Here is an 11,631-nt window from a genome sequence, read left to right on the forward strand (position 1 = left end):
ACGTGCGGGAGCGCAATCACAACCCACGTTTATTCTCTGACACGGCGGGAGGCCCGAAGTCTGAAGTCAGTTTCACTGGGCTAAGGTCAAGATGTGGTAGGTGTGGTTCCGTCTGGAGGCTCTGGAGGAGAATATTTTCTGCCTTTTCTGGCTTCCAGAGGTCTCTGCATTCCTTGGCTCAAGATCTTTTCCTCATATCACTCCAGCCTCTCGTTTCCATCCTCACACCTCCATCACCTCTTTGGTCAAAAAATAGTCGTCGTCCCTCTTCCAGAGAAATATATGATTTAGAGGTGACAGTTGATGAAAGGATCCTCTTCCCTCCCTCTCTGTGGTGAGGTGTGTGACGGGAAGCTGGGAAGTTTTTCTACTCTGCAAAGTTTATGAGCCCCAATCAGAGATGGGCCTGTGGTCTTTCTTGCCCTTATTTGCATCGGACATTAATCAACTGAAATCAGCCTCTGACACCAAGGTGTTGGGTACAGAAATAAGGAAATGGAGACATTCCTTTCTTGAACCTGGGGCAGTTTTATACGTGATTCCTAATCTCACAGGGCGGCTCAGGGTCTTTGGACCCCGAGGTGAGGTGGGAGTGTGATCTTGTTCACTTTACGATGCATTTATTGAGATATATTGACGAGCTGGGCAGGGAGGAGGCTCTTTCTGAGTCTTTTTGCTATGGGGAATCTTTTTGCATCTGTAATGATGGGGTGTAATAAAATGATAGAGACCCCTGTTATTCTGCCCTTAATAATTATGGAGAAAAAAGGGCGTTTCCATGACAGCATTTCACCTGCAAGAAAGTCTGATAGAATGAAATTTCAGAATCTCTCGTGGGTGAGTAGCAGGACCCATGTGGGTGGGAACTGGCCTTCTCTCAGCTCCCAGTAAATGAGCATCTAATCCAACTATGTGTAAAGTCAGCCCTCCCCGGAAGAGGCTTACCGTCTTGGGTGACATGATGTGCCTGGCAACAATTAAATTAAATCGTAAGTCTGGCTCACTGGGGGTCTGGTGCACAGCCTTATGGTTTTGTTTTTTTGTTTTTTTTTAAATCCTCACCCAAGAACATTTTTGCATTTATCTTTAGATAGGGAGGAAGAGAGAGAGAGAAATGTCGACGGGAGAGAGACACATCATCTGGTTGCCACCCACACAACCCCAACCGGGGTGGGGACAAACTGCAACGGAGGCACATGCTCTTAGCGGGAACTGAACCCGGGACTCTCTGGTCTGCCAGCTGATGCTCCAACCGCTGAGCCAAACCGGCCAGGGCCACAGCCCTGTGTTTATAACAGGGAAGACAGGAGGGCCATGCCTTCCCAACTGGATCTGCCTGGCGCTACCACTGGGCCTCCCTGACTGTGATTGGTGGTGGCAGGAACGGAGGGACCTCGAAGCTGAAGTCACCGGCTTCTGCTCTGGCGGGTGTACCACAGAGGCGGACTGTCCAGTGTGGATGAGACAGGCTCTGTGTGCCACTTCTCCACGTAGAGTCTAGACCCTGCCACCTCCTGCGCCCTTAGCACATCCGATCGAACGGAAGGCAGGAGCGTGTACATCGCCCGCATTATTCATCGCCAGCAGCTCCGAGGCAGGTAGAGGTTTCCAACTACAGCATGTCTAAGATGAAGTTTGGGGATTAGGTGTCTCTGCTTTCCATTACCACAGATAGAAGAGCTGGCGGAATGTCCGTCCCCGTAGCCAGCTGGCTGGACAAAGGTGAAAGGAGAGGAGGGAAGAAAGAGTTATGTATCGATCCACTTTTTCCATCCCCACGGTTCTCTAAGGCGCCCTGCTGGCCTGCGTCTTCTCTCTGCCACAGCCTGGGAAACTGAAGCTCTAGGGACATATCTGAGTTACCCAAAGACACGGAGAGGCCTGTCCCCAAGGGCCTGTCCTAGACGGGGAGTGCCGGCGTGTCTGTTGTCGGTGAGCAGTAAGCGATAGAAAAGCCCACAGCATATGTCTTAAGGGAAATGCTGCTTCGGCGTACTGCTGAGAACAAGAGGTTTGCCTTCTACATAAAGATGTCCCAAACGGGATATCTCACCTTGATTTTGTAACTTTAAAAAAGTCCCATTCTCGCTTAGCCGGTGTGGCTCAGTGGTGGAGCATCGACCCATGCACCAAGAGGTCGTTGGTTCGATTCCTGGTCAGGACACATGACCAGGTTGTGGGCCTGATCCCCAGCGGGGGGCATGCAGGAGGTGGCCAGTCGATGTTCTCTCTCATTGATGTTTCTATCTCTCCTTCTCCCTCCCTCTCTCTCCAAAATCAATAAAGAAAAAATTATTAAAAAAAAAAAAAGTCCCATTCTTGTCAATGGACGTTTTAGCCCGTTTTAGGTTTTAGAACTGTGCTTTGCACCCATCAGCTATTGAACTTCATGTTTGTGATGATGCGACAAGAGGCCCAGCTTCATTCTAGAGTCTCAGTGGCTTTTCACTGAAGACAGAGCATTACTTTAGTGCAAAGGATGCCCACGACCGGCTGAAATTTGCAAATCAATCCAATGTGTTGGCTGGCTCAGAATGTCCCCATTTTGTTAAGGATTACATTTCTACATGGTTTGCAGACTAGATGTTAATCAGTGGCTGTTGGCCAGAGAGGGCCAACCCTACCAGCAAATAAATGCCTTTAAGATGTTCGAGAGTGACCGGAGAGGAATATGTACGCAGAGGCCAGAAGAATATGAAACCAGTTAAGAACTCAAAGGTCATTTTGTTCAGGGCAAAATTCTTGTGCATGGTGCTGACAGTTTGCCCTCTGGGTGTTTTCAAAGCTTAAAGGATCAAGCTGGTCCACGTGAAATATGGAATGTCTCCTACAGAAGCCCTGTGCCCCCTCAGCCCAACCTTTGGCCCTGTAATTAACATGGCTTCAGCTTCCTGGTGGGTACCACCCTGCTGCTAGCTCTCGCGTAGGCAAGGCCTCACTGAAGTCACAGGCTGGCATCTCTCGAGGTTGTTTAAAGAAGGCTTAAGTAATAAAACAAAATGGAATACTCAACACTCGTGCTAGGCTGTGTGAAGGGGGGAAGAGGAGGCTTCTCTGTTGAGCTTTGCCCGTGAAAGGGGCCTTTCTTTAACACCTTACAATGGGAGCTGAGCACTCCTGGGGCGTCTAGGCAGCAGGGATGGTGCAATATTTGGGGGCAAAGGGGCCTTTCTGTGTCTTTCAACACCAAGCACAGCGCACTTTGTTCAATAATGATGTCAGCTAGGGCGTAAGGTGGCCACCAGGTCTGGCAATGTGGCAATTATTTGATCGTGTACGGAAACGAGTATCTATCAGATGCAGTTTTCTGTTTCTGGACGTGGTGGCCACCCTGAACGCTGAGCACGTACTATGTGCTTCACAGGTGTTTCCTCACTTCATCGTCCCAGCAGCCCTAGCACGTGGGTGCTATTATGCGTCATCCCCGTTTTCCATCACAGGATGAAGAGGCTTCGTTAGAGAAGCTAAGGTGGGTAATAAACTCCCAGCCGTGAGGCTCTGGAGCTGCGTTATGATTGTGTCTCTGTTCTACGTGGCCCGCCCTTCTCATCGAACCAGGAGCCGAAGGAAGGATGCCGTGGCCCTCGTCTGCGGGCTCTCGGATTGTTTTTCTGAGCATCCTTTCCATGTTCTCTTCAGGTAGAGCTATTGTCTTGCAGGTTCTCCCTTATAAGGCAGCCTGACCATTTACCCTTCTCGGCCACGGGGGTGACTCCCAGAGTCTCCCAGCAGACAGGGTGAGGCTCACAGCCACAGTGCTCAGGGCCGGCGTCCCCCGGCAATGTCTCAGCGGAGGCAGCCTGTGTTCAGACTTCATTGCTTGGTGGTCCCTGGCAGCCTCTGGAGCCCAGCATAATCTGCAGTGTGGACGCTCTGGTCTTCAAAGCCCCTTTCAAGACTGAAGGAGGCTGAGGTTGCCTACTGGACACTTGCAAAGAGCGGTCACTTTCTTTCAAACCGCGCCTGCACGCCGGAGTACGTAACGGGTACTGCTTGGAGACTTGCCGCTCTTAATTACGTCTCAACTGGTAAAACTCAACCAAACTCATCACAAAGCACTCAGTCCAATAAAAGAACCCATGTTTTATAATAGAGAAATTAGCCAGTGTTGAGCAGTAGAGGTTAGGGAAACTGCCATAAAATATAATTATTATTATAATAATAATATTAATAGTGGTACACTAGACATGGCCTTCTGCCTTTCATCCCAGATCTGAGAGTGGCTGGCTGATGCTAATTAATATAGCTTGCCCTGTCAGAACTACGGACAAGTCCAGAAAAGAAAGCGGGAATTAAAAAAAAAAAAGAAAATGAATGGTGCCCCTTGGCTTGGTCAGACTAAAGATGGAGCTGCAATCCTGGAGCCTTTGTCCACGGACCCAAAGGGCATTCCAAAGTCGTGTATGGAATGGAAGTGGTAAGCCTGGGGTTCCAGACTCCCTGAAATAGTTAGGTCTCCCTGTCGCTGACTCCTGTGACATTCGGGTGCAATCTTGCTTTCTCTGTCAGGGAGGTGGTACGGGGGGGCAGGAGATGGTGGTCAAACACCTTCGGGGTTTGAACAGAAATTCTATGAGGACAGAGTTTTAGACTCCGTTTTCAACTTCTGGTGTTGTGTACTTCACCTCTGGGTGTGTTTGGTTTCTATCCCTAGTCTCGCTGGGCTTGGCCAAGAAGCAGGTTTGGTTAGTGTTTAGAACGGGCTCCTGGGGACCCAGAACACGGATGCTGTTGCTTTGGAAGAAGGAGAGAAGGTGAGGGGAGGACCAAGCATGTGCAGCAAACTTTCCAAAGGTGGGGTGGCCGGTGTACGTTTCTTTTTTTCTTTTAATCCTCACCCAAGGATACTTTTTCATTGATATTCTAGATTGAGTGGAAGGGAGGGAGGGAGGAAGAAAAAGAAACATCGATGAGAGAGAGACACATTAATTGGCTGCCTTCTGCACGACCCTGATGGAGGCTGGAGATTGAATCTGCAACCCAGGTATGTGCCCTTGACCAGGAATCAAACTCATGACCCTTTGGTCCGAGGGCCAATGCTCTAACCACTGAGCGAAAATGGCCAGGGCTGGCAAGCATTAGTTAATTAGCATTAATTAGTAAGGAGAGTACCTGGATAGTCAAGGACCATTGGGTGGGAGAGCAGGCGGGCTAAAGGATGCGTTTACCTTGCTCCATCGCTGCCGTGCCCTCCAGGGGTCCTCGAACAGTGGACTTGAAAGTACTTCTGGGCAAAGGTGGGAGTGGGTGGGTGAGATGCTAAGTGACCCCAAACCCAATGCTTTGGAAAATGATCCTGAATAATTTATTCAGGATAAGCATCCCAGATTGGGAGAGTCTTCTGAAGTCTGCATGGAAGACAGAACTATGGAGGATGAGTGGCTGTGATGCTCGAGGGGAAACTACAGGAGGTGGCGGACTTGGGATGGAGCTACAGGAAAGGCCAGGTCAGGGCATTTCTGTTTCTAGGCATGTTTAAGAGCATGAGAGTTGCATAGGAAACCTTACATGGAGACTGGCCCTGCATCTCAGGAAGGCCAACCATTGCACTTTGTAAGGATTGTGAAAGGTGACTACTTACCATCTGTGACATCCAAGACAAAGATGGGTGTTATGATTCATTCTTGTGCCTTACTCCTGAGCCCAGCGCACCCCTGAAACGAGAGGAGGCCATGCTGTGTGACTAGGAGGCTCCACGCTGGCGCAGCACAAATCATATCCACCAGGGGATGGCGGAACAAATGGAAGCAATGGACGAACCCAAAGTAAATGAAAACCAAAATGACCTACCTCTCAAGAGGTAGCTACTAAACTTTAAACAGTTATTGGACAATGAGAGACTCTGCTTTACAAAGGCACTAAACAGGGATATGGAGGTGGTACCTCACCAGGAATTGGTCAACAAAGTCAAATTTCTAAATGTCTGTCTGAAATTCCATTTGAAAAAAATCCATGGAGCCCTGGCAGATTTGGTTCAGGGGTTAGAGCGTCAGCCTGTGGACCGAAGGGTCTTGGGTTTGATTCCTGGTCAATGGCACGTACCTGGGTTGCAGGTTTTATCCTCAGCCCAGGTCGGGGTCATGCAGAAGGCAGCCAATCGATGTGTCTGTATCACATTGATGTTTTGCTCTCTCTCTTTCTCCATCCCTTTCTTCCACTCTATCTTAAAAAAAAATAAAATCAATTGAAAAATATCCTCAGGTGAGGAGTAACAAAAGAAAGAAAGAAAGAAAGAAAGAGAGAGAGAGGAGAGAGAGAGAGAGAGAGAGAGAGAAAGAAAGAAGGAAAGAAAGAAAGAAAGAAAGAAAGAAAGAAAGAAAGAAAGAAAGAAAGAAAGAAAGAAAGAAAGAAAGACTCCATAGAATTCTAAGGACTGGTATAGCGATGGAGAGTTTGAGTCAGGTATTTGTACTTTTCTCTGTTGTAAAAAGGCAAGAATTCAAATCATCAGTATGAGAAATGGATGTCTGCCAAGGGCTTGGATTTGATTTTTTCCCCCTGCCTGTTGGAATCATGAGGTTTATGACTGAGAGTGATGAAAAATATCCAGATTGCTAGAGATTTTCAGATTTTGTCCTAACTTCCTCCTGTTACCTGACCCTGGGCAAGGGGTTTACTTTCCTTGGGCTAGAATTTCCTCATTTCAAGACCATGGAATATCATGGTGATTATAGTGTACGGTTCCTTGGGTGAAGGGTGTATCAATCAGAAAGTGTTGTCAGCTCCATTGTGGCCTATTTTGTTACCCCCAAGGGTTGGTAGTATAGCCAAGACTGAGGTCAAGTACATGGACAATATTGAAATCTATTCTAATGCAATGTGCCATTTAACCCAACATGGAAAATACTCTCGGTGTCCAGAGTAAAATATTGGATATCAACCCCACACGTATTCAGGAGGATCCTCAGAAAAAGGAAAAAAAGTTAATAAAATTTAACACTATTGAGACATTGGCTAAGAATAGGATCCGATTCAAGTTATATTGAGGAGGGTCACAAAAGAGGTGTTTATATCTGAAGGTACGTGTGCTTATACTTTTGTCCATGAATGTTCAAGCATTTACATGCTTTGTGTTTATCTTGATAGCCCCAATCCAAATATATGTTAGTTTGGGTTTATTCATGGTCTTAAAATGCTTGTATATTTTCCCTCTCCCATCAGAACAGATATCAGAAGCTTAATATTTGGGTAGGAAAGAGGATGTTTTTTAAGGTTGACTTCTCTTTATGTAGGGCAAAATTCACTGGAGGAAAAGGTCAGTGAGGTCCACTGTGATTATCTCATGTTTGGATTGGGGACCAACTTGACAAGAACTCAGAGGCCCTGTCTTTCTTCGGGGAGGCAGGCACAGGGAGTGTGCTCTGTGTGCAGTTGCTGCCTTGTGCTTCTCATGGAGCACAGAGAGGCTGGGAAGAGTTCTTGGGACTTCATTTAAGGGTCGCTCAACTATCTGAACTTTTATCTAAACCAGTTTTTTAAAACATTCAGGCAAGGACTGCAATCGGCCATCACATAGGACTTAGGCCTCTGACTCTTCCCAAATCTGGAAGAGCCTTAGAACCCGAGAGGGTCGAGGAAGGGCGTTTTCTCTCCTCGGAACTTTGGGAAGATGTGTTTCCACGTGAGCAAGGCAAGCTCGGGTGATTGCGTGTCACGGCTGTGCGCACACAAGGATTCAATTACACCCTGAAGAAGGGACACATTTTCCAGTAAAAGTATTAAGTGCCCACTAAGTCTCAGACTTAAGGCTATACCTTCTGTGGTGATCCAGTGGTGCAAAAAATGCATAAAATTTCAAAACTGAAAAAGAAGTGATTCAGACACTTTAAGACAAACAGGTTTGACGGCTTCTCCTGCCTCTGGTGTCCTGTTGACTCGTGGCTGGAGCTGATTAATAGCGGCGGCAGATTCCATGAATGGCTCTTCATAAAGAGAAGTAGTGACTGCATAAACTCAGATGTTCTTAAAATTAGGCAAAAGGGCTAAGTCCCGGTTGATCCCCCCAGCTCCCAGAGCTTAAGGAGAGGTCACGGGGACTCAATCACACATGTTTAGGTTGTAGAAAATGTATTTGTTCATCTGTAAAATGGGGGTTTCTGTGGTGATTAGATGAGATAACATAGGTAGAACATTTAGCCAAGTGCATGGCATAGAGTAAATATTCAACAGATGGTGGCTATTATTAATATTATTAGAACCATCAGTATGTGTAAGGTCTCCAAAAATGATGCTGAAAATAACGTGTTGGTAAGGATGTGAGAAATTGAAACCTTAGGGCATCAAAAAATGACAACTAGAACTACCATCTGATCCAGCAATACCATTTGACTCGCTTCTGGGTATTTATCCAAAATAACTGAAGTCAGGATCTTAAAGAGCTGTTAGCACTCCTGTGTTCATTGCAGCATTATTCACAATAGCCACATTGTGGGAACAATTGACAGATGAATGGATAAACAATGCCACTGAGACCTAAAACACAAGAAAACTGCAGTATGGGACAACGTGGACGGGCCCGGTGTTACACTAAGTGACGAAAGCCGTTACAGCAGGGCAAATGTGGCATGACTCCATTTATATGAAGTATCTAAAAGAGTTAAGTTCACAGAGTTAGATCGTGAAATGGTTTGCAGGAGCTGGGAGAAGTTAGGGAAGTGGGCGTTCCTGACCAACGAGCGCAGTTTCGGTGGAGCGAGGTGACTAAGCTCTGGCGCCCTGCTGTACATCGTCCCTGCAGTCAGCGATGTGCGTCCACGTAAACATTTGTCAAGAGGGTAGAGCTCGCGTTAAGTGTTCTTATCAAGAGTCAAGATGGAAGATGGATGGGGCCAAATGGAGAGGAGCCTGCAGGAAGGGGGAGAGAAAGGGATCAGGAGCGAAGGCCTCAGAAAAAGGAGGTCGAGTCAGTCTTCTGAGAAAAGAGAAGAGGTGGACAAAGATTCGGAAGTGGGGGGAGGCAAGGAAAGGGTGTCCTGACGCGGGCGTCACACCTCCAGTTGTTTGAGGCGGATGCGGGAACTGGAGAGATGTCATGACCAGGACCCTGCTTTCAGTCAGGCGGGAGGCCAGGCTGTGCACAGGAAGGGCAGGGGGGCCAGGGAGCGTGTAGATTCCGAGGGATCCCTTTTGGGGTTCCTTGGGAATTTGGCAGGGAATTGGTGTAGAGCCAGCAGGATGCCAAGCAGCAGCGCAGTCCCCAGTGAAGTTAGGGACTTTCTCCAGCAATGCTCAGCAGCCTAGGGACCTGAGTGGGAAGTTGGACGGAGATCAGATGTTATGGCATGCCAGGCCAGCTGTCTTTTTGGAGACTAATTTCCACAGTAAATAATACAAATGAGCAGGGCAGACACTAAGAATTCAGAAGAAATACGATTGCTTTCCACTTCTTAGCTCGAGGTGGGAAGGTGGGGGGGCCTCTGTGTCAGGCTGCCTTTCCCGGCCCTGCCCTTCCCGGGCCTCCTTTAGGTGATTCTGCCAGATTCTCATTGCGTGATTTTTTTCTTCTATGAAAGATGAGAGAGTGGCTCCCCCGAGAGACAGGAAAATCTGGCCCATTGTTTGTACGCCACTCTACTCATCTGTGCAGGATGTCTGGCTTCTTTACGGCTCCTTTAATAGGCAATGTTTAATCATCACTGTCAGGCATTGAAGGGCAGCCTTCAGCATCAATGGCCTGGTGGCAGTTTATAGTCCCGGGACCATATGTTCCAGAGTGACATTCAGGGTTGCAATTCTGTACGGACGAAGTACAGGGCAGCAACAACAGCATGAACCACGACTGATGGAAATCTGCAGGTCATTTTGCACCGACCTGGCAAAGCTGGTCGCCTCATGGGTGCATGCACTCAAGTTCAGATTTAAAGCTGTGTTCAGCGTCAGGTGGTCTTCCGAGCTACCCTTCAGAAGTCCACCTGCAGCTTTGAGAGACCCGGGAAGAAAGGGGCTGGTTAATGTGGATCAAGAGCACTAGGGCTGGACTCAGAAGACCTGGGTTCAAGTCCACCAGCGTCCACTAAATAACCAGGTGACCTCTGGACCTCAGCCTCATCGTGTGTAAAATGGCACACTAATACCTACCTTGTAGCATTATGGGGGAGATATATGAGATAGCCTGTGAATAACACGCACCTTACAGTGTTATCATGTAATGTTATAGTTGTTTGTCTTTAATGTCTGTCTCCCCCATTGGACAAAGACTCCCTTGAAGGCAGAAACCACATGTTCTCAGAGGCACACCCATTATCAATAAATAGTTGTGGTGAATGAGTTAGCATTCCCTAAGTATTTCGGTACCAAGTTCTGTACACACATTATCTTGTTGACTCTTCACAACAACATTATGAGGGAAATACTGTTATTATTTTACAGATGAGGGTGCAGAGGCTTAGAGCGGTTAAGTGACCTACCTAGGTTCACACAGCCAGTTAGTGGTGGAGTGACCTCTTCGCCATTATTCTCAGCTGTCACAAGAGAGAAACACGGGGGAAGGAAAATGCTTAAGTGAAGGAATCTCAGGGTGTATCACCAACTGTGAACCCAGATTGAAAGCTGTCTGATCAGAAGCTGTAAGAGTCTTCCAGTTGTGTCTCCTGTTGGAACTGTGCAAAGAGAGCAGGCTACTGGCCTGGTGCCCACGTCACATGTCAGTAAAACACATCCACGTACTGTTCCCACAAACAAGCAGCCATGAGGGTGAACACAACGGAGGGCAACCGAGCTGGGGAATGGGGCGTCTCGGTGGGCTGGGTGGGCGCTAAGACCTGGAATGCCTGCCGGTGTTTCCTGCTCCCGGGCTGCTGCTCTCATGATTAATGGAGCAGTGGAAAATTCCTCTCTTAGTTTATTTTTTTCCCTGAACTGAGAACTCGATTTAGGAGCAGCAAGTGCCCCAGGGTGATGCTTTCCCATTTGTCAGGACGTGGAGTGCTCCACCCTCACCTGGATAGGTATCTCGAGTTGCAGATGGGCCAGGTGAGGATTGGACCAGGTGAGGATTGGACCAGGTGAGGATTGGGCCAGGCAGCATCTCCCCAGGCTCATTTGCTCTGGGGGAAGGGGCCCTGGGCATGTGGAGTTGTTCTTTTCCAGGTACCTAAGCTTCTCGCTCGATGGAATGCAAGGTCTCCTATGGCGTTGGTTCCATGCTGTGAAAGTCAAACGTCCTGCTCTTGAGTAGCCTTCATTTCCACCATTTCAAAAAGCAAAGATGACCTATCTGTATTTAAAGAGCTTCAGAAATATGCCCCCAAATTAACAGTGGTTAGCTGTGTGGTGGGGTGGCGGGTGCTCCCACTTTGTTCTTTACTTTCCAGGGTTCCCACAATGAGCAGGCGTCGCTGCAATAGTCAGAGCACGCGAGGAAACTCCCACGTGTCAGCCTTCCTTTGAGCTCACCTGGTTCCCCATTGCACCTCTTTTGGGGAGACAGAGAAACCGGCCATCCCCTTCCTCTGAGTGGATCTACCTCAGTTTACCCTTGAAACAATTCCTGGCCCTTTACTTTTTTTATTGCTTCCATTTAAAAAACAACAACAGCCCTGGCCGGTTTGGCTCAGCGGTTAGAGCGTCGGCCTGCGGTCCTGAGAGACCCGGGTTCGGTTCCCGCTAAGGGCACGTGCCTCGGTTACAGTT

The sequence above is a fragment of the Molossus molossus genome, unplaced genomic scaffold (assembly GCF_014108415.1).
Source record: "Molossus molossus isolate mMolMol1 unplaced genomic scaffold, mMolMol1.p scaffold_m16_p_1, whole genome shotgun sequence".
Taxonomy (NCBI): domain Eukaryota; kingdom Metazoa; phylum Chordata; class Mammalia; order Chiroptera; family Molossidae; genus Molossus; species Molossus molossus.